Source organism: Felis catus, chromosome C1 (assembly GCF_018350175.1).
Source record: "Felis catus isolate Fca126 chromosome C1, F.catus_Fca126_mat1.0, whole genome shotgun sequence".
Taxonomy (NCBI): Eukaryota; Metazoa; Chordata; class Mammalia; order Carnivora; family Felidae; genus Felis; species Felis catus.
The window spans coordinates 122,756,085-122,783,869 of record NC_058375.1 but is presented as its reverse complement, the minus strand read 5'-3'; the positions used below and the strand labels follow the sequence as shown (position 1 = coordinate 122,783,869).

Sequence of the window (27,785 nt, the reverse complement as noted above, 5' to 3'; positions counted from 1 at the left end):
AGGAAGATCATATTAGAGATGTAAGCTGGGGCCACATGAAGAAGGATCTCATTAATGTCGCTAAGGACTTTGCTATTTATGTTCATGTGATATGAACCATTTAACAGTTTTTCAGCAGAAGACTGACTCAGTATAATTTTTATTTTAGAAGGCTCATTCTGGCTACAGTATATACTATAGATTGAAAGGGGAACAAGGCTTGAGGGAAGAATAACTTAACATTTCTTGTTTTGTTTGTTTTTCAGTATAGTCCTATATGAAAGTGAATAATGAAAGCTAATAGTTTTCTCTTATTATATACCAACAATTTTACACAAATTCCACTTAATGTTTGAAATAATGCCATAAGGTAGGTTCTATTAATATCACATTAATATGTTAACATTGGGGCACCCAGGTGGCTCAGTTGGTTAAGCATCTGACTTCTGCTTAGGCCACGATCTCACAGTTTGTGAGTTCAAATCTTGTGTCAGGCTCTGTGCTGACAGCTCAGAGTCTGGAGCCTGCTTCAGAGTCTGTGTCTCCCTCTCTCTCTGCCCGGCCCCTGCTTGTGCTGTGTCCCTCTTTCTCTCTCAAAAATAAATAAACATTAAAAAAATGTTAAAATAGGGGCGCCTGGGTGGCGCAGTCCAGTCGGTTAAGCGTCCGACTTCAGCCAGGTCACGATCTCGCGGTCCGTGAGTTCGAGCCCCGCGTCAGGCTCTGGGCTGATGGCTCGGAGCCTGGAGCCTGTTTCCGATTCTGTGTCTCCCTCTCTCTCTGCCCCTCCCCCGTTCATGCTCTGTCTCTCTCTGTCCCAAAAATAAGTAAACGTTGAAAAAAAATGTTAAAATAAGCACAAATAAGAAAAAACTTGTTAGGAAGTTTACATAACTTGCTCAAGTCACACAACCAATAAGTGTTACAGTCAGGATATGAACTCCGGTTCTTACCCCCATACCACTGCCCCCATATTAAAGGAGAAGATGGTGTGAACTAGGTAGAGGCAGAAAGAAAGCAGAGACCACACATTTGAGAGGTACTAGAAATGGCAGGTCTTGGTGATTGCTTGAAGGTAGGCTGTGGGTGGAGTAACAGGGATGGTATGAAGTCTTAAGCCTGGTTCCGAGGCCCTACAAGTTTTGCTCCCAACTTCAGTTGCACCCTGGATACCTTTGCACAGATTTGTTACTTGTTTTCTGGCCCCATCTCTTTTTCTTCAGAGCAGACATCTCCAACATTATCTGTTCTTCTGCAGATGCTGTGCTATTCCATCTTCCCTCAATATCAGTCAGTAGTTGATTAGATATCCTACTTATTTTGAGATCTTTGGCTAACACTGGTGATGATGTTCTTTTTTTTTTTTTTTTTTCCGGGACCAAATTGATTAACTGGTTCTTTTTCAAAACGTTTAGAACATAATATGAAGAGACAGAAATCAATGAAAAACAAGACCTCTTTATTTCCTACCCATTATAATATCAAACAAGAGAATCTATTTCCAGCCCTGGTTTCTCAGCCTTTTGCTAGAGAGGTTTTATTCTTTTGTTTTAAATGCTCAGGACTTCTAGCCTCAGAAGGGACAGATAGTCAAAATGTTCATTGATGGTAGAGCCTTGTAAATACGACTTGGTCACTCCTTTCTCCAGAAATGGCAGGAGGTTCTCTGACCCTCTTTTTAATATCTACCTACCTACCTACCTACCTACCTACCTACCTACCTACTTATCTATCTATCTATCTATCTATCTATCTATCTATCTATCTATCTTTAAGTTTGTTTAGTTATTTTGAGAGAAAGGGAAAGACAGAGAGTGAGTGAGTGAGTGTGAGCAGGGGAGGGGAAGGAGAGAGGGAGAGAGAGAATCCCAAGCAGGCTCTGTACTCTCAGACCAGAACCCAATGCCAGACTCAATCTTATAAACTGTGAGATCATGACCTGAGCTGAGATCAAGAGTCAGATGCTCAACCGACTGAGCCACCCAGGCACCCCCTATATTTTAGATGTTTGTAGTGATGATATCCACTATCAACTTATTTTATCATTTGGGCCAGAAAGGCTTGACTTTGCTGTTTTCAAATAGAATTATTATAAAGTAGCAGACATAATCATGCCAGAGAAAGATTCAGTTGCTTCCATTTCCTTCCATAGGAAGAACTTATAGAAATAATTTCTTGAGACAAAATGGACAAGGCCTTGTGGTACCACACTCTAGTAACATTGGTTTGTTAGGCCAATTGCTTCCCAGATCCAGGAAGAATTATCACAGGAAAATGTCTAAGAAGATCTAAGATAGCGTACTTCTGAATTTTTGCTGTTATTTGGAGCAGTTAGAAATACTAATCTTTGTGGCACTGTATATGCGTTACTTTGCCACACCTATCATAACAAGATACCACAGGCTGGGAGGCTTAAACTACAGAAACTTATGTTCTTACAGTTCTCTAGACTGGAAGACCAAGATCAATGTGTCGGCAGGTCTGGTTTCTTGTGAGACCCCTCTCCTTGGCCAGCAGGTGGCAGTCTCCTCCCTGTGTCCTCATGTGGCCTTTACTCTGTGCACAGCTATCCCTGGTTATCTCATCCTCATACAAACACCAGCCAGACTGGGTTAGGGTGTACTGTAACAGCCTCATTTTAACTTAAAGATCTCTTTAAAGATGCTGTCTCCATATATAGTCACATTCTAAGGAATTGGGGCCAGGGCTTTGACATAGGAATTTTGGGGAGACATAATTCTGTCCATAAAAAGCACATCCTTGTATTTATTTCTACAGTTATCCAAAAATAACAACAACAAAAGAAAAAGAAGAAAAAGGCTTCTGGCCCAGAAAAATATAGAGCTATTATAATAATGACACCCACTTTTTATAACATTTCCATGCTTTGAGACCAGAGAGTTTTCAGTGCTTGCAAAAAGGCAGACATGAATATTTTCTGCTAGGTTAGCCCTATTTTGCTTTCCTTAAAAAAGCCAAGGGTCCAGAAGTTTCAGGAGTCCAATATAAAAATCTTTGAGACAGTTGCCACTCTTCTTTATTTCTCTATTTTTAGCGATAATAAACATACTGATTATTATCCATATCGGTTCCATCCCTCTGCTTATGAGATTTTATTCTTTTTAACGTGCAAGCAAATCAGCTTTTCACAAGAGTGACAGAGGGTTTGCTTATAACCAGGCATCACCATCAAAGGGGGCAAATATCTTGGGTCTCTCATAAGCTTCCACGGTAACTACCATCTTCAGGTATTTGAGGTGTCAAATGAAAACCTGAATTTGTGAGAAAAGAGCACACAAATATTGTTCATAAATTACAGTCAATTTTTTTCTAAGATAAATACAAAGTCATTAACTAGAGCAATTAGCAATTATTAGGGGCCTTTGGAATGTTCAAGGGGCAATTTCTCCTGGTTTACTCTCACAGCTATCGTTACCTCCCCAAACCTCTCTAGATTTCTGTTACTCATATTGTTCTCCCTACTTGTGTTGGAAGATGGGTCTCAGGTCCAGTCCAAGCCCCCTTCATGTACTCTCAGGACTCCACCTTTTTCTATTTCCTCTGGGATTTTGCATTTTCAACTTGCCCCTTTCTAGGCAATATCACACGTCACCCTCTATTGGTTTTCTCCTCCTAAACTGGAAACATGCTCATGCCTCTTCCCAGTTACATACTCTTATGATAAATCTACCTTTGTGTCTGCCTAAAAACTAAATTTCTCAAGTACAAAACCCATCTTGTTTGTCCTATGTCCCCACTGCCTAGCATGGTTCCTAAATTATTCTTGCTCCTTGGTAAGCATCTGATAAATGAAGGGAGAAATGCATGAACATCCAGGCAAAGGTTTGAATAACTAGTTGAACATATTTTAATGATGCCAAATAATTGGATACTATTTAGAAAGATAAATTGAATGTTTGATTTCATGAATGACAAAGTTCATTACAATCAGAAAATTTTATGGTTAATTATTTAGAAAATAAAATTTCTGAAAAGAGTCAGTACTGATAATTTGGGTCAAGATCACTTTCCCCTTCACTTTACTTAGACAGAATTGGGGACTTAATTTGTTTGTAAAAAGTGATCCGGGAGCACCTAGGTGGCTCAGTCGGTTAAGGATCTGACCTCCAGCTCAGGTTATGATCTCACATTTGGTGAGTTTGATCCATGTCAGGCTTTGTGCTGACAGCTTGGGACCTGAGCCTGCTTCGGATTCTGTGTCTCCCTCTCTTTCTGCCCCTCCCCCACTCACTCTCTGTCTAAAAAATAATATCCAACTTTCCTTTTATTTTTATTTTTTTTGGCTATGTGCTACATGGTACAAACTTAGAAACTAAAGCCTAAACGTTTTAGTGCAATACATCTGTATTTCTGATCACTTAGACTTTTTTCATGGTTTACAAACAGTCAGGCCATGAGAGACTCTCCCAGAATTTTTGGGATTATTTTTAACGATAACCCTAGGGTGGATAACTATCTACTACATCAGTCCTTCAATCAATAAGTGTTTGCTGAACTCTTAGAAATGCACAGTAACTGTGTTAAGTATTACATAGAACATGGAAACCTATATGAATGTAACCTCTACAATTGTCACCATCTACATTGATTAACAAAAGCAATAGATGTGTAGTAGAGAAGAAATGGTTACGATGTTTAGCAATTGTTACAACCTTAAAAAATGTAAAACAAAAGAGTATTTTTTATTTTCTGCTTATAGCAGTGACTAGGATAGGTACTTACAGTATGCTAGATATTAATTATTACCAGCTTATTTAACTCAGTTTGTTGGAATTTAATCAGACAAGTTTCCATAAAGCAGGAAAAATTCACTAAGACTTTCCCTCACCTGAGCTAAATAGAGGGTCTTGAGCTGTGGCCTGAACTTGTTTCTGACTGAAGGTGTCTCCTCCATCATTCTGGTCCCAGAAGACACCTCTCAGTTTACAACACATTTTTAAGGCAGGATGCAGTGGTGTGTGAAAAGGCTAACATTTCTGCAGGAGAGAAATCTGTCTGACAGATAAACATCCCTCCAGCCTTTCCTAAGCCCTATTTGTAAAGAAAGCTTGATGGAAAGGGAAATCTGTAAGACTTCAAGGAGAAACAGTGGAGCGATAGAATCAATAGGAGGCCTCCTTATTCCCATCTCAGGAAATCCGGAGATCTGTGTGTTCTTATTTCAGAAGGCTGGCATCCAAGAAGGTCACATAGTGACTTGCAATTATCAGCGTCCCAAAGGATAGCGCAGGACAGTGCAAAAAGTGTGAGACTGGGAATCAAGTGACGTGGGTTATATTCTCAGCCCTGTCAAGGACTAGCTATGTGACCTTGGGAGAGACACTTTAGCCTGCTTCCTTGGCTGTGTGATGCACATTGTCTTACTTGCCTGACAAAGCTTTTGTGAGGATAGAGTGAGATAAAATATGTAAAAGCACCCCTCACAGTGCTTGGTACATAGTCAGAATTAAAACCGCAATTATAGCTAAAGACCTCTCTAGTCCATGAGCATGCTGTCTGCCTGGGTGATTGGAGGAAGGCTAGGAAGCTTTTACCCACTGTCCCCCCCTCTCATTACTATGGTCCAGTCTCCAGGACATACAGCTTCTCAGCTAATTGCTTAAATATCTTAATAAGGAACAAACTGTTTCACCCCTAGGTGGGGAAAATTAAGACTGGGAAACAGTGTGGCCATATAGCACAGGGTCAAAAGGGGAACTCTGGGGGCTAAACGTTCTGCTCTAGAATTCCTGTTCAACTACTGCTTAGCTGTATGGACTTATAAGAGAGTTATTTTATTTTATTATTTTTTTGAATCTCAGTTTCCCTGTCTGTAAAATGAAAATGATAGAAATGTAGGATAGAACATTTAAGCTGGACTAAGATGGAAAGGAAGGACAGGTAACTGCCTGCTCTTTCAGTGGATGCTCTGCCTGTGAACCGCACATCTGTGACCTCTGTTGGAGGGGCACAGACTCGTTACTACTTATGATACTTGCCCTGGAAGCTCTCCACTCTTGTGTTCCCTCTCCTCTTCTCAGTCTTCCTTCTCTGTGTGAGATGCTCAGGGTGACTTGTGGAAGCCCAGGAGCCCATCCCTGCAGCCTTCACCTCCCTAACGCAGGACAGGGATCTCCCAGAGTACTGTACTTAGAGACACAGCCTCCCCTCCTACCTGTCTCCAGTTTACTTCCCTGTTTGCTAGGATGAGGTTTCATCATATTGTTTTGCCAGCAGGATGAAAATACCAAACTTAATCCTCCATCAACATCTGACAAATGGTTGGCATGCTAGAACAGGTTTTTTACATGTTAGGGAAATAAATGCTAATCAAAATAAAGGACTTTTCACAGGAGAAATTCTTCGAGAGATTTAGCTGGAGGAGTCTTTCTTTCCTAACATCGCTTTCACTACCTGGTCCTCCTTTTTCTAAGTCCTTTTAGGAGCAAGGCAAGCCATCATTCATTCGGGTAATGCATTTAATTAATCATATGAATGACAATTGAAAGTCAAGGTAAATCTCCTCTTAAAATGACAACACACTAGACATATGTCAGTTTTACTTGCTAGACATTCATTTAATTTTCTCTAGTAACAACAGCTTGTCCTTTGGGAAACTTCTCCAGTGCACGCAGTCCTATTGAGACTCTCCAACTAAGGGCTCTACATGCCCAGGACAAGTGGTGGGAAGTGCTAGCTCAAACAGAGCATCTCTTCTCAAAATTATGCCTTATATGGCACCAGGTTATTCATTCATCATGAATTAGATGTATATCTGCTCTTGCTGCTTGGCTCTTCTGAGATAGCATGTTCCCATCTTTTCTATGATCAGGCTGTGCCACAGCTCTTCTGATTCTTTGAGTTACCCTCTGCCTTTTAATAAATGTATTTTTCATTCTGAGGTAGAATGCATCTAGAAATGCATATAGAATGATAGAATGGCAACACCCAAATAATCCAAATGATAAAGCTAAGGAAAATACAACATATTCTGAAAGCATGATGTTGGAGGCAGAGGCAGGCTTTGGCAAAGGTCTTGCCTTAAATTAATTAGAACCCTTATCAAAGGAGTGATCAGGTTGTTTTCCAAAAATTCCGTACTAGGTCAATTGTTTAAATGTGGCATCCATTCCCTTCATGGATTGGTTTCTTTAGCATACACTGCACTTGCACTATAGACTTCATGACGCTATAGAATCTGGTTATCTGGCATCATTTGAATTTGGGAAATTTGTTCAGAGTTCCAAATTAAAAAGTTAATTTGCTAAGGAATGCTTAGATATTAGGCACTTTATATATTGTGGCATTTTTGTCATTACAATAATTCCAGAAGATAATTTTATCTGGATTTTTATGTTATAAAGAACTTGAAGTTCAAATAGGCAAGAAATGCTGAGCTTATAAATAAAGGATTTGAATAAGAACCTGGTTTTCCTGGATGGCAAAGTTTGTACTCCTCTGTTACCAACAGAAGCTACTTTCCAGACACCAGTAACCAGTTTTTTTTTTATAATACTCAGAAAAATTTTAATTGTTCATCTAACAACATTTGACAACCAATAAGCTCTTCTGTGTTTTCTGATATTTTTAATAACGGTAGTTCTGCAAGGTGTATTTCATACAGGGTTTTTAAAATATTGTACATGCATATATGCAGACAGCATGCATACATACATGCACACACACAGAGCTCTGATTTTACAGGCCAATTTTTTTTAATATGAAATTTATTGTCAAATTGGTTTCCATACAACACCCAGTGCTCACTGCAAAAGGTGCCCTCCTCAATACCCATCACCCACCCTCCCCTCCCTCCCACCCCCCATCATCCCTCAGTTTGTTCTCAGTTTTCAAGCATCTCTTATGCTTTGGCTCTCTCCCTCTCTAACCTCTTTTTTTTTTCCCTTCCCCTCCCCCATGGGTTTCTGTTAAGTTTCTCAGGATCCACATAAGAGTGAAAACATATGGTATCTGTCTTTCTCTGTATGACTTATTTCACGTAGCATAACACTCTCCAGTTCCATCCACATTGCTACAAAAGGCCATATTTCTTTCTTTCTCATTGCCACATAGTATTTCATTGTGTATATAAACCACAATTTCTTTATCCATTCATTAGCTGGTGAACATTTAGGCTCTTTCCATAATTTGGCTATTGTTGAAAGTGCTGCTGTAAACTTTGGGGTACAAGTGCTCCTATGCATCAGCACTCCTGTATCCCTTGAGTAAATTCCTAGCAGTGCTGTTGCTGGGTCATAAGGTAGATCTATTTTTAATTTTTTAAGGAACTTCCATACTCATCCTAGCATAATAGAGGAGTATCTGGTTATCAGAAAGAATAAGGATAACATGACTATTTTCCATAACTATTCTTGCAGTTCAGGGTGGTTTCTGGGCAATAAACAAAGGCTGAGAGAGAAATAGAGAGCAGGATTGGTTCTGAAAGAGACAGTGTCAAGGAGGAAGGAGTTGTAAAGACTAGGGTTTTTTGCTTAAAATTCCTGGAGGATAGTCTACCCTCTTTGTCTTCCTCATGTTGGCCTATGGGGGCAAGAAGAAAGGGAGAGAAGGAGTCTGACCCTTTGTTATATGTTAAGTTTAACACCGCCCCCCGCCACACACACACAGTGGTATGTTGAAATCCTAATTCCTGTGAATAAGATCCTACTGGGAAATACAGTCTTTGCAGATGCAGTCAAGTTCAGTGAGGTCATTAGGGTGTGCCCTAATGAAATCTGACTAGCATTCCTGTGGAAGGAGAACACCATGTGAGACAGAGACACATGGGGAGGAGATGGTCATGTGAAGACAGAGATAGGAGTGATGCTACCACAAGCCAAGTGACACCTGAGGCCACAAGGAAGTAGAAGAAGCAAAGAATGAGCCTCCCCTAGAGGTCTGAAGAGAGAATGACCTTGCCAATACCTTGATTTTAGTTATCTGTCTACCATAATCGTGAGAGAATAACTATTGTTTTCATCCACCAGTCTATGTTCCTTTGTGACAGCAGCCCTAAGAAACTGATGATGCACTCCTCATCACTGTCTGGTCCCCACCCACTATTCATTCTGGACTCTTCTCTGTACCTGCCGAAGCATTAAGGAAGAGTCTGAGGCATCAACAGCCCAAGACAAAAGGGAAAAGAAAGATCTAGTCACCATCAAAAGGAAAGATTATTGTGGACACAGAAGAGATATCTGGAATCCACCTTACCCAGTCCAGTGACATACAGATCAAGGCAGATGTGATGACTCTCCAAGATTTATATATATATATATATATATATATATATATATATATATATATATATACATATATATATATATATATGTATATATGTGTGTATGTGTGTATGTGTGTATAATATGTGCGTATATGTATGTATGTATATATATATATATATATATATATATATATATACATACTAGGGTTTTTAATTGTTTTTTTGAACTTGCTTTTGTGGTCTCTATATCAAGGCATGATACATCAATGTAGGTAAGTTAATATTGCCCAAAACACTCAGCAGATCTGTGTTTAGAAACATGGCAAAACCCAACTTTTATTTATAGATGGGTTCTACGATACTTACTAGTGATTTCCCACCCGTCTCCATGAAGAGAACAAACTATATTGTAAGTTTATAGATGAATAGGAGAGGACCTTTGCTTTAATATTAAATGGACTTTGCTTTAATATAAAAAAAATCATATCCAAACCTGAAGTTTGGATGAAAATGGAAAAACGTAATTTAACTTGTAAAGTTAATAAAAGTAAAGGCCAGTTAGATGGGATTTTTAAATCTTGAAAAAACATAACTATTTTAGAAATAATCAAGGAGAACACTATAGAACAGATTGTAGTTTTCAACAAAAATTCTATGCCTGAGGGTTTTGTTTCAGAACAAATGTACCCCATATCAAATACAGTAAAACCTTGTTTTATGAGCATAATTCATTCCAGAGACATGCTTTTAATCCAAAGCACCTGTATATCAAAGCAGATTTCCCCATAAGAAATCATGGAAACTCAGATGATTCATTCCACAACCCAAAAAATATTCATATAAACATGATTACCGTATGACACATGATACTGTACAATGATACTGTAATATAATACAAATAATAAAATACAAAATATACAGAAAAATAAATTAACCTGCACTTACCTTTGAAAACTTTTGTGGCTGGTGTGAGGGAGACATGAGAGAAGAGGGTTATTGTGTAGGATAGCTTTCAATATCACCAACGGAAGTTGACACAGTACGGTATTAATAAACTGTTGTCATATTGCCAGTTTCATTAAATACAGTATAAGGCAGCAGAGGAAAGGGTCTATATCTGCAGGAAGCCTGACCTAGAATGAAGCAAAGCATTCCTAAGCTCACTCTTGTATGGAAAAGCAAAGGACTGTCCATTGGTGCTTTGGAGTGACAAAAAATACACTAGTGCCAGTTGTGGGCACCTTCCAACATTCTGAAAAATCACTGATTTCTGCCAAACACTGTGGCCTGAGACAGAACATCTGAGCATGGGAGATAGTCACCCACAATTTCTCAATGAGAGAGAGAGAGAGAAAGGAGCCATTGGCTCACTTGTGATCGTGTGACGTTCAGCATCATGGACTACTCATATTGCAAGACATCGCTCATTTTCCAAGTTAAAATGTATTAGAAATGTTTGCTTATCTTACAGAACACTCACAGCCCAAGGTTTTACTCTACATCATAATTCTGACCAAGGAGATGCCACTAAGGCATAGATACAATTATTACAATCACTATTCAAAAACAGCAGTATATATTTCAAATTCTGTAAAATGTATATCCTGTAAAAATCTTTTGAGAGATGGTTGAATGAAGAATCTAAAGTTCAGGCTCCCAAGCTGCCCTTTTGAGTTTGGTATCCTCTGCAACCAAGTAGCCATGAAACTCTGTGACTGCTTCCTTATCCATAAAATAAACATTATACAATCTACTTGGTTTGCTCAACTGTAAAATATGTGGTTGTAAGGATTAAATGATTGAATACTTATAAATATGTAAAACACCAAGTTTTATAGTGCCAATAGAAGGCAGTTGATAAATATTAGCTTTCAATAATGATGTCCTCTATGAGCAGGATTGCTGATTCAGGTCTTGTTTCTTGTGGTGATTGGTTCTTGGTCTTGTCCCCAGGTAGTTTAAGACTGAGGGTAATAAGCATTTTAAGGCACAAAGTTTTAGAATATAGATGAAAGAAAGGATAGCTCTGGTGGAGAAGAACCTGAGACACTTCCTGAAGATGGTGGCATTTGAACTGGTCTTAAAGCAAACTGAGAATTATCTGAGTTTGGGATCCATACAAGGATTAGCACAACCAAAGCACAGAACAGTGTAAAGATTCTGGATTGGCTGAGTATAGGATATATAAGATCAGTGATTGGATATGTACATAGCTAGAAAATTCTGATGGCAGGCATGTCTTACTGAGGAGTCTGAAGCATACTTCTGTGACCAACAAAGAGTCATAGAAGATGTCTGAACAAGGAGTGACAAAATTATAGCTTCCAGAGTAAAAAAAAAAAAATCAGTATATCTAAGTAGACTATACTGGAGGCATGGTAGGATACAGAAAGACCAATTTGGAAACTATTTTCAACAATCAAATGAGAGACAAAATCAGTGAAAACTGAATTGTGGTCGAACTTGTCATTGGAAAGAGTAATGATTTGCAGATATCAGAGGTAGGGATGACTGGACCTAAGACTGACACAGGATTATCAGGAAGGGGGCAGTTCTAAGCAGGAGCAGGAGAGGATGTTAAATAAAGGAAACTGTCTATACTGGGAAATAAATTTGAAATGGAAGCAGCTATTCAGAGAATGAAGGTTAAGAAAAGATTTTCCCTATAGGGGAGGGTGGGCAAAGTATGGCCTACTGGACAAATTCTGCCTGCTGCCTGTTTCTGTAAAGTTATATCGGAACAGAGTTACTCTCATCAGTTTGTATTTTGTCTGTGGCTGCTTTTGTGCTATAAGAGCAGAGTGGAGTAGCTCATCCACAGAGCCACAAAACCTAAAATAGTCACTCTCTAGGCCTTTACAGAAGACATTTGCTGACTCCTTATCAGGAATATCATAATATTAAGGTAAATCTCAGAAATTGAATTGGCTCATGGAACCTCATTACTCTTCCTTTTTGGGGTATATTGGAAATCGCTTCTGAAATGTTGAAGCCTTTAATTAGGGACTTGGGAACCAGTGTTTTTAAAAGAAACACTTGGAGAATAAATTTGTTTCATACCATCATTTTCTACCTTGATGACAAAAGACGGCCACATAAACCTATGTAATAACAGATTTTTTTGTTCCACTAGAGGGAGAAAAAGAGAAGAAAGGCATTACCAGGTTATTTTAATTAAGTCATCGATTTTTTTTTAAAAAATGTTTGCTTATTTATTTTGAGAGAGAGAGAGAGAGTGTGAGAATATGTATGAGCAGGGAATGAGCAGAGAAAGAGAGGAAGAGAGAGAATCCTAAGCAGGCTCTACACTGTCAGCATATATAGCTCAGTGTGGGACTCAATCCCCCAAACTGGGAGACCATGACCTGAACTAAAATCAAGAGTCGGATTCTCAACCAACTGAGCCACCCAGGTGCTCCATGGCATTTTTTAATGAAACCTTAACTCTAGTCTGTGTAGGTGAATGCATACAGAGCATAAAGAAATGGATGGCATGGTGATTGCCCTTCAGGAATTTCTAAATCTCCAAGAGCAAAATGTCCATATATGAAAAACATGAAAATAATATAAGCACTATTGACTATACCAAACGAGAATTAATGTGAGAGTTAATTTCCATTTCTTGACTTCTTTCCTTTTTTCCTTAGGAGTAGGGACAAACACACATGTCCACAGCAACTAAAGAATGTTTTGAAAATCCGAACACTTCAAACACAAATCCTGATATGTGGTTTCTCTTGAAATATCACAACAGCTGGCAACACTGGGCTCATTGACTTACCAATGCGGGAGCCCCCTGGAGCTGAGTGGTAACTGCCCCTTCATGTGGGAAATATGCTCTTTTGTTCGCACAATTCCTATCATTCCTTCTTATGTCAGGATGCAGGAGATTCATTTATTTATACAGTAGCCTCCCTCCCCCCCGTTTACCTACAGGGGATCTGTTCCAAGACGCATGCCTGTGGATGCCTGCAACCAAAGATAGTACTAAACCCTATATATACTGTTTTCTTCCTCTCTATATATATCTAGGATAAAGTTTACTTTATAAATTCAGAAAGAGATAAACAACAACAATAATAAAATCAATCCATTATAACAATAAGCTGTAATAAAAATGGTGTGAAAGTACTCTCTCTCAAAATGCTGTCCTGTACTCATCCTTCTCGTGATGCTGTGAGATGATAAAATGCCTACATAATGACATGCAGTGAGGGGAATGGCCCCGGCACTGTGATGTGGGGTTAGGCTACTATCAACTTCCTGAAGGATCACCTGCTTCCAGACCATAGCTGAAGGGGGGGAGTGAAAACAAAGAAAGTGAAATTGTGAATAAGGGGAGATTAACGCATTAGTCACTGGATTTTCGAAGCACTTGAGTTGCAACCCTTGATTTATAAGCACTGTAGCCTTCTTATTGGTGACTAGCAGGAGAGAAGAAAGCCTGCTGTCACTTCTTTGACTACTTTTTTGTCATCTTGTGTTACGTCTTCATTTTATCTTTTATTTCTGACTCTTGTTTTCCACCAGAAGGAAACTGACCAAAGAAAATTGGACAACTGCCTCTCTTCCCCACTCTCCATTTCCTTTCCTCTTTCCCTCTCTCTCCTCCTATTTTCTCTTGTTCTGATCCTTTACCCAAATGTCTTGTGAAATGCCAATAAAAATAACTACGGTGACACATAGCTCAATAGATGTCCCCGGGGCTCAAAGAGCAGAGTCCTCTTTGGCTTCATCCACTGGGTTCTGTTTCTGCTGAGCCAAGTGCATTTAATTCACTCATTCATTTGCTCTGACCCCATTATCAGTCTTTTCCCCCCTCCTTCCTCTGCTCCTAGGGCAGAAAAATCAATATATATTTTAGCAATTTTAAAAGGGAATTTAAAAAATCAGTCAAAGAAATGAGGGAATGAAGCCCTAAATGGGCAAGTGACCTGCCCATAGCTACAGAGTTCAGGCATGAACAATCTCTCCTCAGAAGAGAGAAGCCTCCAGGACTTGTTGTGTCTGGACTTAATGTGTCTGGAGCCCATTCTGGTTGCAGAGAAAAGGAGAAAGTCTTCCAGAGGGCTGTGGAAGGTGGGCTGGAGAATAATGCTAGAACAAATGTCCAGCACATCTGTCTTCCTTTGTATTTGATGAGCAGATTCCAAAGGAGCCAGGAGACACATTGTGGCTTAAAACTTTAGATAAGGAGTCAAAGCAAAGTGCTCAAGGCATTTTCCAGGGACAAGATAAAAGTGAAAATGGAAATGAGTATCATAAGGAGCAAGGTGCTATTATCCTTCTCCAGCTACCTCATGCCCCTTCATCATTTAAGCCTAAAATGAGTAAAAATCAGAAAAGCAAAGCTTAACTCACCAGTGGCACATTGTCCCCGAAATGCAAGTCGAAACATAAAAGGGATTTCCTGGGCTAATCACAACATGTATATGAGGTATGCATATATACCATAGAGTTCTGAATAATTTTCTTGGCCATCTGAGAGTAAAGGTTGAGTAAAGGAGTGTCCCCTCTTTCTCTCAAGCGACTGAAACATAAATAACAGACAGATGGAGGGAGAGTCAGTAAGACTGTCCTTTCTCATCCCCAGTCTCAGGCATTTAGATGTAAGTCACACACTCACAGTATTATTCCTCTAGGATGCATCTTACCTGACAGCTTTCCTTTAAGAATAATAAACTATGTTCTTCACTAGTAAAAATAAGTCTTTGGTCTGGCTTTGTTTTATCAGTTGTTTATTCTTTGTAAATGTGGTAAATATGAGATCTTTTATTTAAGGGCCATCACAAGGAATCTGAGACATAAACACTGTACTTTTTGAATGTGAAGTTACTAACGTCACCTACAGGGTACATTTTCCGTTACTTAGCTGCATTCACTTGTGCTGATAGAGAAGCATTTGTCGCAGATAGCCCACAGCACACATTAGCATATAGGCAAATGTAAAGCATTTGTAATTATAAAGTATATAGAACAGCATAAGCTTATGAGTATGTTTAATTGTTCTAAGGAAAAAACCTGTAAAACCATTGCTAGGTCAAGAAATAGCACATTTTTGGAAAAATATGGACTCTTCGTGGGTTTACTTGCTATCTCATGCAGTAATGCTCTCTTCTCTGGATCATTCCAACTATAGTGCATGAACTTATGAGCCCAGTGTGTGTCTAGTATTGTTCGTGACTACTACAGTCTACCTTGGTTATTTTACTGTTACCAAAAATATTACTTTGACTTTGCGTTTCTACGACAACTTTGCTAGGGAAATTTTTCCCCATTCAAACACTGGGTTATTTAATTTAGCTAATGCATCTCCTTGAGAACTTGCTCTAAACTGGTGCCACTCAAATTGTGGTCCATCAGTGAGGAGCTGTAAAGTTAGTTACTAGCCTGCTATGAAACTGACTATACAGTTTGTGAGTAAGCTCTTAAAATATTTATGGCAGTTTGTCAAAGAAATTTTATGACTCTTGAATCTAGTAATAAAAAAAATGGGTCTTGTTTTTTGTATGTCATTTTTATTTCATTTTTCTAGAAATTCATTTTTATACTATTTTATGAAAGTATATATCCATGAAAAATTCGAAGTAAAACAAAATGAAACAAGCAAAAATCTGGCCCAGCACCAAGATGGTTTGGGAATCATTGCTGTAAACAAACAGAAAGTGCTTGCAGAACACTTTCACTGAGTACAGCCTGTGAGAAACAGGTACCTTGAGCATCCAAAATTCTCCAGTAGGTCAACGAGAATTTTCCAGTCTGAGCAGAAAACCTTGACATGCAAACCATGTCTTTTATGAAGACTCAGCTTCCAAAAAGAATGGACTACTTTATTTGTTGTTACCAACGTCCTCTGTGCCTCAGGACCACCACCCCATCAGTAGTCATGAAAAATGACAAGGTTAACATTGCTATGTAAACAAAAAGATTCATCTCAACACTGCTTTTCATAGCAAAAATATTGAAAACACAAAAACTCCAAAAACCAAGTGATTAGTATACTAATTTATGGTGCATACAATGATGGTACATCCCCGATCATTCAAAAATGCTTGTGGTAAAAGAATCATTTGTCATGGGCACTCTAAATAATGTGCCAGGGAAAATATTTCAGGTTCAAAGGAATATATTTAGCATGATAAATTTTGGTAAAGAAAATGTATAGAGATACACATACACAAAAAAATAGTGTCCATAATTATCCTTGAGTGGTAGGGCTGTTATTTTTCTTTAGAATTTTCCTTTGTGCATTCCCATGTTTTGTATCAAATATGCTTTTGTAAAAAAAAAATGTTTAAAATACATGAAAAAAAATGGAATGGGTAGAGCAGCTGGGACAGTTTGTAAGAAAAATAGGACCATTTAGGAAGATAAAGAGTCAAGTAGTCCAAACAAAGATGTGATGAAAGCAAAGTTTGTGGAAGGCTGAGTGGAGAAGAGGAAGGTAATTTGTGCAATGACACCAGAATTTTGGAAGCTGTTTAAAAAAAAATGGTGACTGGACTCTACTTCAGACTATATAAATGAGTATTCAGGAGAGGAGCAGGCATCTTTAGTTTTAACACCTCCCCAGGTGATCCCAATACTTTCTGGGTTAGATGCATCATTGGGGTAGATGCCAATTCTACCAAATTCTACCAAATCAGTCCATGTTGTCTAGCTGGCTCTCAGTAACTGAGGTTGCATTATTCCAAAGCACAAAACTAAAAGGGAGGGATAGCCCTCTCCCAAAAGCCTTTCTCCCCTCAGTCCTGGTGGCCTACATAAGGCTGTGGATAATGTGTGTGTAATTACCAGTTTTGGAAACACCAGTTGAAATAATCTAAGCATTCTGAATATTAAAAGCTAATTCTTTAATGAGATAAAGCTATGATCTGGAAGTTGAATGGAGTGATTGCTTTGGGGTATACAGAGCTGCATCTAAGTCAATCCTCTTGAAAATGTTAATTAGCACCAAACAAAGAACAATGGAAGCCTTTGCATTCTTCCTTGGAGACCAAGATTGGGACAAGTCATTTTGCATGTGAGCAGAATGTGGAAATGGCAAAGAGATTTAAATAACAAATTTTAATAGGTTTCATCCCACTGGGAGAGACACTTTTGACTGTCTATGACCTGTACCAATTATCATGATTCTCCCCACTGGCTGACCATAATTTTAATAACTAATCAAACTCAGCCTGCAGGTTCTGTGAAATGCCAAATTTGTACAGGCACTTTTGCTAGTTACAAAGCTAGTACTTGCTACCTGACCTTTTTACAATCTCTCCAACTACTTATTCACACTCCAGCCACCTGTTTAAATGCTCAGTGGTGATTTGGTCCTTATTGATCCCAGGCCGCTACCTGTTTGGGCTGAGAAATGACCTTCTGTGGACATCGGCAGTGGGCGGGGGGGGGGGGGGGGGGGGGGGGGTGCTGCCCTGCTGTGAGAAGAATTCCAAAAGAAGCTTGGTTGGGAATTTATTGCAGATCTAAAAAGGTGGCTAGTGCAGGTTCCTGTAGTGAAATAAGATACAGTTAAGTCCCTGGGGGTTGTCTAGGCCCAAGCAAGTTACAAGGGGGATTAACCAATGAGTCAGCCTGAGATCATGAGAGCAACCAGACTGAAATATGTGCCTCGGACTTTTAGATTTCCACACAGCAACCTCTGTCCACTTTTTCATGCATTTCCTCACTTCTTAGATAGTAACTTACATGTTTGTACTTTGGGCTAAAAACCTCATTGAAATCCCGTTCACTTCTCTTCCCTGATATGGCATTAGCATCCTCGACTCAATGCCGGTGCTTCTAAAACTTTAATGTGCTAACCAATCGCCTGAGGATTTTGTTAAAATGCAGATTGTGAATAGGTCGATAGGTTTGGCATGAGGCCTGAGATCTGAACTTCTAACATGCTCCCGGGTTGCGCCTCTGCTATTGTGCCAGACCACACTATGAGTCTCAAGGCCCCCACTATGGTTTTCACACATTAGTGTGCGTTACAGGCTTGTTCAAACTCAGACTGCTGGATCCTTTTCCTGAGTTTATGATTCAGAGGTGTGGGCTAGGGCCAAGAATTTGCATTTCTAATAAATGCCCAGATGATACCGATGGTTGGGGTCCACACTTTGAGAACCCCTGCCTTGGACTATGCTGTTCCCAGCTGAATTCAGCTGTAAATTTTCAGGAAGACAGGTGGACACCCCTTCCCCTGATCAAGTGCTCCTCCCTTCTCCTCTTCTGGTAGTTTATTCAGGGATGACAATGGAAAGATAATAATCTTCTTATTCTTCAGCTATCTGTAAAATAGAAAGAAAGGGAAAGCCTCCCAGCCTTTTAGATAGCAGCGAGGTGCTACAGCAACAGAGAAGAATGAGACAATGAAACAATGCACAAGAAAATCCTGAAACCACTCTGATCAAAGCTTGGAAGGAAAAACTGATAGATGGCATGTCTCTAGCCACAGTCGTTTGTCAATCTGTGCCATCCATGTCTGCTTAGCAATCATCCTGTACCGACTCATGCCTGAGCTTAGACTCAGACTCTGTTGCCTGGAGCTTCATAGAAAAAAACAACACAGGGTGCCTAGGTGACTCAGTCAGTTAAGCAACCGACTTCAGCCCAGGTTATGATCTCGCCGTTCACGGGTTCAAGCCCCACGTTGGGATCTGCACTGACAGCTCAGAGCCTGAAGCCTGCTTTGGATTCTGTGTGTTTGGGTCTCTCTGCCCCTTCCCGACTCATGCTCTTTCTCTCAAAAATAAATAAAAACATTAAAAAAAGAAAAAAAGAAAAAAGAAAAGAACATCACCATTGCCTACTGTGTCAGAGTTGAAAGAGACCAAACCCAAGGCGCTGTCCATAGCAGAGCTTCTCACACACTTGGAGGATGGCTAAAGCACAGATAGTTTGTGTGGGATGGGGCAAGAGCACTTGTATTTCTACTGCACAGTTCACAGGTGCTCCTAAAGCTGCTGGTCCCAGACTACACTCTGAGAACCACTGTTTTAAGGGATAGATTTAAAGAACACTCCTGTTTCACTTGCTCCTGTTTTTTCTACCAATTAAGAAAAGACAGACAAGGAAATGAAAATGTTACTTCTGCTAATGAAGCTGATAGTGGCGAATATGATGTAGGCATTATGTCAACAATGACTTTCATGAGACAGAGCCCCAGAATTAGATGAGTGCAGCCGTTCACAAGCAGCGCTGAACCCCACCAGCAACCCCTTATGAGGAGGACCTGCCCCTACAAAACAGATAGAGCAAAGAAGCAAAGCAGAATGCATGCTTCCTGCAAGCAGCTAGATCCTGAAGAAAACAAAGAGAAAAAGATTACTGAGCAGACTCAGTTCTTCCCATCAATCAGGTGAATCACTCATCACTCCCAAAGAAAGGATATTCTATGAGAGAATTGAAAGAGACCAGGAATGATGAGCTAATGGATGTCCTATTTCTGCAAACAGAAGTGGGTGATTAATTAGTAGTCTCCCCATCCCTTCCCCCTAAAAAAAGCCTAAGTGTCAAGTTTACCAATCCATTCTCATCTCAAATGTCAGGTTAATGTTCTCCTCACCCTGCAGTATTTAATTAGTGACTAAATTGAGTTCAAATTCTATGCTTTCTTAGTCTAATCTCTCTGAGCCTCAGTTTACCATCTACATAATGGGGATGGTATGATAAATCACCAGAGATTATTGTGAAAATAAAGCAAGATACCACTTTATATCTAGGAGGGACTCTTTATGGCAATTTTCCTTCTCATCCTTCTTTCTTCATCCTTTAGCCTTGTGACTTAATACAATGAAATATTTCACATTTTACTTGACCTTGAAGAACTTGTAATCTTGAGGAAAAAGGCACAAATATGGCAATGTAAAATGCAGCATAAGACAGTATATTAGATGTCTAAAAAGAGATTAGCATGAAGACTAAAGGAAATAGTGTGAAATTCCTAATGGTAATACTTAGTACCTAAGTAGTTTCTCAATTCAAGATTTAAAAAAAATATATAGTTCTGGGGGTGCCTGGATGGCTCAGTTGTTTACGTGACTGACTCTTGGTTTCAGCTCAGGTCATGATTTCAGGGTTCATGAGTTCAAGCCCTGTATAGGAGGCTCTGATAGCACTGATAGCCACGGAGCCTGCTTGGGATTCTCTGTCTCCTTGTCTCTCTGCCCCACCCCTGCCCTCTCAAAAAATACACAAACTTTGAAAATTTATAAAAATTATAGTTCAGACTACAAGATGGGGAAGGGGAGCTAGAACAATCCTGTGGCACCTCCACTGGTGCTACATCATGGCTTTGGCTCCAGCAGGAAAGGCAGGCTGTTAACAGCAGGAGAGGAGAAGGACATGGCAGGAATGTTGTAGGAACGGAGAGCTGCATGGGCAGAGGCTTGGCACAAAGCATCTAGGGGCCAGAGAGATAGTCGGCCGGGCTTGGATGGGGTGGCCGTTCATTCTCCTCATGACCAGATCTAGTTCCAAGCCAATCACTAGATTTAGCAGGTCTCCAGCCCAAGTTTTTTATATCCATCGCCTGTGCAGGTTGCCAACACGGAGAACACAAGTAGCAGTAATTTCTCTGCCTTTCATATGTGATGTTTCAATTGATTTGAATGTCTGGACCACTCTCAAAGTCTGGAGAGCAAGCGGTCCATTGTCTGCTTGAGCATAGTTCTTTTTCTTTCTTTAAATCATTGATTCTCAACCTTGGCTGCATATTAACATCACCTGGGAGCATTAAAAATAGTAGAAATCCCCCGAGTCTACCCCAAATCAACGAAATTAAAATCTCAGAGAGTGGAGCCTGGCATCTGTATTTGTTTTAAAAGTTCCCCAGATAATTGTAATTTACAGCCTGAGTCAGGAAAGTCTGTTTGAGGCCAAGGTGGTCTGCTCCCGTGTGTAGAGGTGACATTTCTCTCATTGATTTTTCTCAGGAATGATTATGAAACAATTAACAACAGTTAACCAGACTGTGAGTATCCAGTGGATAAGAACAACACTTGCATGAAATTATGAAATAAAATAAAGGAAAACATGTTTTTCAAATATAAACTGGGGTTTGACTTTCCAAGAAAAATAAGTAGTCCTGCAAACAAACTGTATTTAAAGAATTAGTTAAATTTCATGTTAGTAAATTATAGAAGTTATTTAAAAAAAGATGGAGGATACAGTAACAACTTAATAAAAATATCAGTGTGACTATTTCAGTTTGGATTACATCATTTCATGTATATTTATCTTTTTTAATGATATAATGGGATTAATGGGGTGTTTTTGTTGATAAAGTGGTAAGTTGTTTAAATAAATATATTGGTGAAATATTATTTTAGATATAAAATTGGACTGGGAAACATCTGTCTTGGTGCTCATTCTCTCTCTTTTTTTATCGCATTTATTCATTCATTTACTCATTCACTCCTTCATTCCACAAAGATGTATCGAATCCCCTCCTTTGGGTACCCAGCCCTGGACTAGGAAATTGTTACAATATTTGTGATTAACATGGATTAGGTTTTTGACCTGTTGGTATTTACAATTTGATGGAAGAAAAGTAGTAAATAAGGAAACAAATGATAGGTTGTATTAAGTGCTATGAAGGAAACAAACAAGATATCGTGGTTGGGAAAACTGTGCTGGAAAAGAGGAGTCTCTACTGAGATAGAATCTCAAGGTCCTCTCCTCCCTTCTGAGTCAAGGATAGTGTGAGGTGATGTCAGTTGTGGGACAATGGAGCTGCAAGGCACAGGGAGCAGAAGCAAGGGCAGACAGGGTGTTCAAGTCTCTGAAAGGAATACGTGCCAGAATGTTGTCACAGCATGCATTCATTATTATTTCTTTTATTGTACCACTGTATTCTTTATATCTTTTGTGTGCCTTTTTCCCCTCCTTTTGACATCAATTGAAGTTGATATTTGTTGAGTATTTGTCATGTGGTAGGAGTTAAGATAGGCTCTGAGGATGCAAGGACGAAAGAAAGAGACGTCTGGAAGGAGGAAAAAATATGATGCAAGAGAGGTGTTGCTTACAAGATATAGAGGTGTGTTGGTTCAGGAAAAGGCAAAGGAACATGTCTAGCATTATTTGAGGATCTGCAGAATTAAGCAGGAATTCATCCATGAGAAGGACTTTGTAGACTCTGGGGAATCAGGGTCAGGATCCAAGGTTGTTTGGTTGACAACAGTTGAAGTTGGAAGAGAAAAATGCATGCGTGTAAATATAAACAAAAATATTATTTAAACCTAGGTAAGAAAATTGGAGAGCCACCTCAGTTCAGCTCTCCATATTTGTTACCCAATATGAGTGCTTCAGAATAGGTTAGAGTCAGAGCTGATTTCACAGTGGTTCTCAATACCACCTGCGTATTATAGTGACCCAGGGAGCATCATCAAAGCCCTGGGGTCTAAGTTCTACAACAGGCAATAAATCCAAATTTCTATGGAGTAGGGCCAGGGGACAACACTGGGAATTGGGAACAAATTTAAGAAAGATTATAAATCACCAATCTCCATAAAATGTCAACATAAGATGATAAAATGGCACGAACACAATGTCTCCCTCAAGCTATTCTTTCCTAAACTCTCTTTCCATCCCTAATTGTCAGACATTCAGAAATTTCTAAGCACAGTCTCATGATGTCTTTTTTTTTTTTTTTTTTTTTTGTCTTGAAACACCACTTTTTTTTCCTGACTGGGAAAATTTGACTCATCATTTAAGAATAAGTTCCAATATTATGTCTTAAGTGAAACATTTATTCATAGTCCTAGGAAAAATTAATTGTTCCTTGGCAAAACAGTATGAGAAGAGATCTGTTGCAGTACCTCTTACCCAGGTCATCATGTGAATACTTTACATATCAGATGGTAACCTTCTCAAAGGGTTAGTCATAGTAGAATGCATAGCACCTGGCTTGGGGTCTGCAATATATTGTCTTGAATGTGTGGAGAAGGGAAGGAGGGAAAGAGGGAAGGACACAAGTAAATAAGAATGAATAAAAATTGCACAGCGGGATGCCTCTGGCAGCCAGAGGGGTGCAGGTACCAGGGACCTCAGGGAAAAGGGTATAAAAAGAAAAAATAGATATGCCAGAAAGACTTTAATTATGTAAGTACTTCCAACATTTGAAACTTATTTTTAGCTTGAAAATGCTTTCTTCAAATAAATTCTTATTAAGTGATCCAATGTATAACAGATGTTGGGAATTCTCAAAGTGGGACTCTCAGACCAATAGCATCTTGGAACTTGTCAGAAATGCAAATTTTCACAACATACCTTAGGTCTCCCAAACCAGCAGATCTTGGGATGGAACTCAGCCTTCTGCTCTTAGAAGATTTTCCAGGTGTTGCTGATGTGTGGCTGTATGGTGAGGCAGGAGAGCAGTGGGATTACTTTGGTTGAAGTCAACAGCTCACCATCCCCACACTCTGTTGAAGTCACAGGTCACACACCCATTTTGGTTTTGCAGGGACCCTCTACATAAAGTCCCTAAATTCTTACAGAAAGAAATCTAATCAGCTGGCCTTGTAGGTTCAGATCCTCTTCTGTGTCAAATACGATTCTCAGTGTGGCCTGACTCCAGATGGTTCTCTGCACATGTACTTCAAGAGGAGTTTTTTTTTTTTTTTTAAGTTTACTTATTCATTTGAGAGAGACAGAAGCAGTGAGAGTGGGGCAGGGGCAGAGAGAGAAGGAGACAGAGAATTCCAAACAAGCTCCATACCACCAGCTCAGAGCCCAACTTGGGGCTCAAATTCACAAAATTGTGAGATCATGACCTAAGCTAAAAGCAAGAGTCAGATTCTTTAACTGACTGAGTCATCCAGGCACCCCCAGAGGAGTCATTTCTATTGATTAGTTTTAGATCTAGATTTTGTCGATTCATACAACTACATATCTAATTATTACCAGAACTTTTGCCTGAAAAAAAATCAGTTAAAGCAGTTGCCATTTCAATACACACAGCCAGTTCAACACTGCACACTTTGTACCAAACAGTGTCTTCGTAATATTGTAACCTTTGTGACTGGCCATCCACACTTCTTTTTTTTTTTTTTCAATATATGAAGTTTATTGTCAAATTGGTTTCCATACAACACCCAGTGCTCATCCCAAAAGGTGCCCTCCTCAATATCCATCACCCACCCTCCCCTCCCTCAGAACTCACCAAACTCCACACCCGAAAAACAAATAATCCAGTGAAGAAATGGGCAGAAAACATGAATAGACACTTCTCTAAAGAAGACATCCGGATGGCCAACAGGCACATGAAAAGATGCTCCACGCTTCTGCAGGTAACTTAGATATAGCATATGCCGAGCAAATCCCCAAGTTTCCATTTTAGTGAATCACATGTTAGACAGTTGAAGTCCTTATTCTGAGAAGCAGTCTAATCTGAGGATTTTTTTCCTACTCTACTTAAGAATTCATAGCTGTGTTAATTTAGCATCCCTCCTCATTACATGGCTTCTGAGTAAGTTATATAGTAATGATGAATGATAAATCAGATGGCCAGGCCTATATTACTCATGACATTTTAATAGTATTAATCTGGGATAGCTTTTAATTGTCCATTCTACAGTCTTTAATGCTAAGAAGATATAGATGTTTCTATTATTCTAATTGTATTTCAAATAAATGTATGGGCTCAGATTTTCCCTCTAACCCTGTAAAAAATAAGACTAAATTAGAGATGTCTCTATGCATGAAAAATGAATTATTTTACAGCAAAACCTTGATTAATCACACTGGAACCTAGCAGAAACCTCAATTAACTGTACATTGTCTGCACTTGGCTTGTCAGAAAATGACATAAGGGATAGGAAAATAAAGTTTCATCATGAAATTTAAAAAATTTTTCAAAAAACTTTCAAGGCAACCTCCCTAAGCCTTTAATCTAGTTAAGTGACAGTTGTTCAGATAACCTTGTGATCCAGTAAGATTTTCAGTTATAAAACAAAAAGTCAATTATTTTCAAAGGCTCCATTTGCAAGACAAGAAATGGACTAATGCATTTTCAAAAGAGTTTCACCAGGACTATTGAGACAAATTGGGTTAATTTCTAAGTTATCAAAAAGACCACTTTCCAAGTGTTCTACTCAATCAAACTTTTATTACACTAACTGCATATATTGATCACATTTAAGAGAAAGAGGGAATCACCCAGAAAGGTAAAATTTCAAGATAATTAATGCCTTCCATATGAAGCACCAAATATTTGTAAATAAGTCAATTTGGTTGTGGTCAAACTGTGACCTGATTCAACTGGAAAGCGATTGTTTTATGTGTTACTGATGGCATCAGTCTCATTCATAAGAGAATAGTTGATATGGTAGTAACAAGACTATAAAATATCCTTATACTACAGACAATAAAACTCACTATATTTCTTTGTTTCTATAGTAAATAGGTCCAGGCTGTAATCTGTAAATCTTAAAAAGGAAGGAAGGAATGAGCGGAAGGAAGGAACGAAAGGAAGGAACGGAAGGAGAGAAGGAGGGAATAAAGGAGGGAAGGAAGGAAGGAAGAAAGAAAGAATGAAAAACATTTTGGTTTTACCTGTAGCTTCCCTTCCTGCTATCTCTGACTGCTACTATGATCTGGAGCAAGATTTTCTGCAAAGTTATTTGGGTCCTAGTCTGAAAGTGGCTCTGTCTATGCTACTTCACAGCTAGAAGGTTGTGGGGACAAGGCAGGCAATTGGGACCAGAAAAGCAGAGTACAGGAGATTTATAAGCATTTAGGCAGTAGTATGTCAGAGGCCAGGGAAATAAGCTGAGATCAGGAGTGCAAAATGAGATTTCTAAAGGCTGTGCAATAGACAGTACCTGGGAAATTGCCAACCAAAGGGTCAGAATAAAACACAAAGTCAACGTGCCAGGCAAAATAGTTAGCAACTAAGAGATTTATGGAGATTGAAGCAGATTGAAGAATTTCAAGAGGAGACACAATGTTTGGAATCAGATATAAGGAAAGAACACCAACAGAGAAGCAACTGATAGATCTTACCTTTAGCATTCATTATTTTTTACATCCTGCATCCACCCACTTCACTCCATCTGTAATATCATCACCCTATACTGAGCTATTCTATCTCTTACATGAACTTTACTGCTATCGAAGTCTTTCTAGCTGGTCTCTTGCTGCAGGAGAGTCTGTTGCTGTCCCACCCAGGTCCTCTTTACCAGGTAGGGCTGCTAATGGTGGGGAGTTGCATCCTTCCCCTAAGACTTGTTTTAGTGTAGAGGGAAGTAGCAGGGAGACCACAGCCTCTGCTCTGAAGGTATCCTGCAGCCAGCATCTAACTGATACCAATATGCCAAAGGCCAGCTTCCTTGCCTGGAGAGTAGATGCATCTGTGATGCCACCTATGCTCCAGAGTTCCCTGTAGGAAAAGGCTGACTGATACTAGTTAGCAGTTAAACCAGGTCTTCCTTGAGCTTCTAATCTGGCTGTATTCCAGTTCCCTCTATTCCTTACTGGTTGTGTTTGGAGTTTACTCACGCCCTACATACTTGTATCCCTCCTTCTTAGGCCCTGCTTCTTGGAAACTTGATTTAAGTAAGATACACTGACTGCACCAGTAAATCTAGTTCTTTAACTTACAGTAATAGCATGATTTGCCAAAATTGTATTTTTAATCTCATTCCAGAGAGAAAATGTCCACATCATTAAAATGAGCAAAATTTGTATTAAAAAGGAAAAAGGGGCAAAGTTAATTTTTGACTTCACAGAGATTGGATATTGTGTCTTACTGGATGTGTCTGGAATATGTTTGAGGAACTCTCTGAAAATGAGCAAATACATACAACTGAGAAAATGAAGGTACTTTAGAAAGAAAAAGGATTTTTTTTAAAGAAGTGAAGCAGAGGAACTAAGAATTCTTGTTGGCTACTTTGACTTTTTCTTGGGTACATCACATTCATGAACTTTGTCACAATGATTCAGTTTTTTGTTGATTTCCTTGACCACTGAGGCTCTTTATGACTTAAGAAACTTGCTCAAGATCATATAACTACAAAGTCTTAAGCTGTCCTTTAAACCAAGGTATCTAATTCTGAGCCCTTTGTACAATCCATCCACCAATGTATTTCAAAGAGCATTCTAAGGAGCATTGGACTGGGGAAAATGCATAGGAAAAAAAGAAGGAAGGGTAATTTTAGTGATTTATGTGAATTTGGAAAACACTACATGTTATATCCTTGTTGGGAGTAATTCTCCCTATGTGTCTTATATTTTCATACGTTCTTCTGAACAAAAGCATTTTAAGAATTTAAGAATGTCAATGTAAGAATGTTTGTATGGGGAGACATTCCAAGAGAGTAATGTAGAAATGCTTCCCTCTCCTCCCTGGCCAGATTTGCTTATATTTCTGGTTAATAAAGGTAATGTTCCTTTCTGTAGGGGAGGATAGATGGGTTTGCTAGCAGTTCTCTTGTAAGATTAGGGGTTGCCTAAGCTCGGTGTTCCTCTGATGTGACACAGACAACTGGGCCCTCCAGGCATCACCCCTGTGGAACTTGGGAAGCCAGAAGGACCCAGGAAAGCATGGAGCTCATGTCACCTGCTGCAATGATAATAATACATGGTTTAAATC

At 39.2% G+C, this 27,785-nt stretch overlaps 1 protein-coding gene and 1 long non-coding RNA gene across 2 annotated transcripts in view; one reads left to right on the top strand and one right to left on the bottom strand.

Moving 5' to 3' along the window:
- The window catches only part of DPP10 (dipeptidyl peptidase like 10), a 1,363,298-nt gene that overhangs the window by 309,134 nt on the left and 1,026,379 nt on the right, over nucleotides 1-27,785 (top strand). The gene's annotated exons all lie outside the window — the stretch shown is intronic.
- On the bottom strand, nucleotides 1,773-23,903 carry LOC123379116. The gene is made up of 4 exons (XR_006583116.1): nucleotides 23,465-23,903; nucleotides 14,564-14,732; nucleotides 10,148-10,335; nucleotides 1,773-3,251 (listed from the first exon to the last, which is right to left on the bottom strand). It is a non-coding gene; the product is annotated as an uncharacterized LOC123379116 (long non-coding RNA).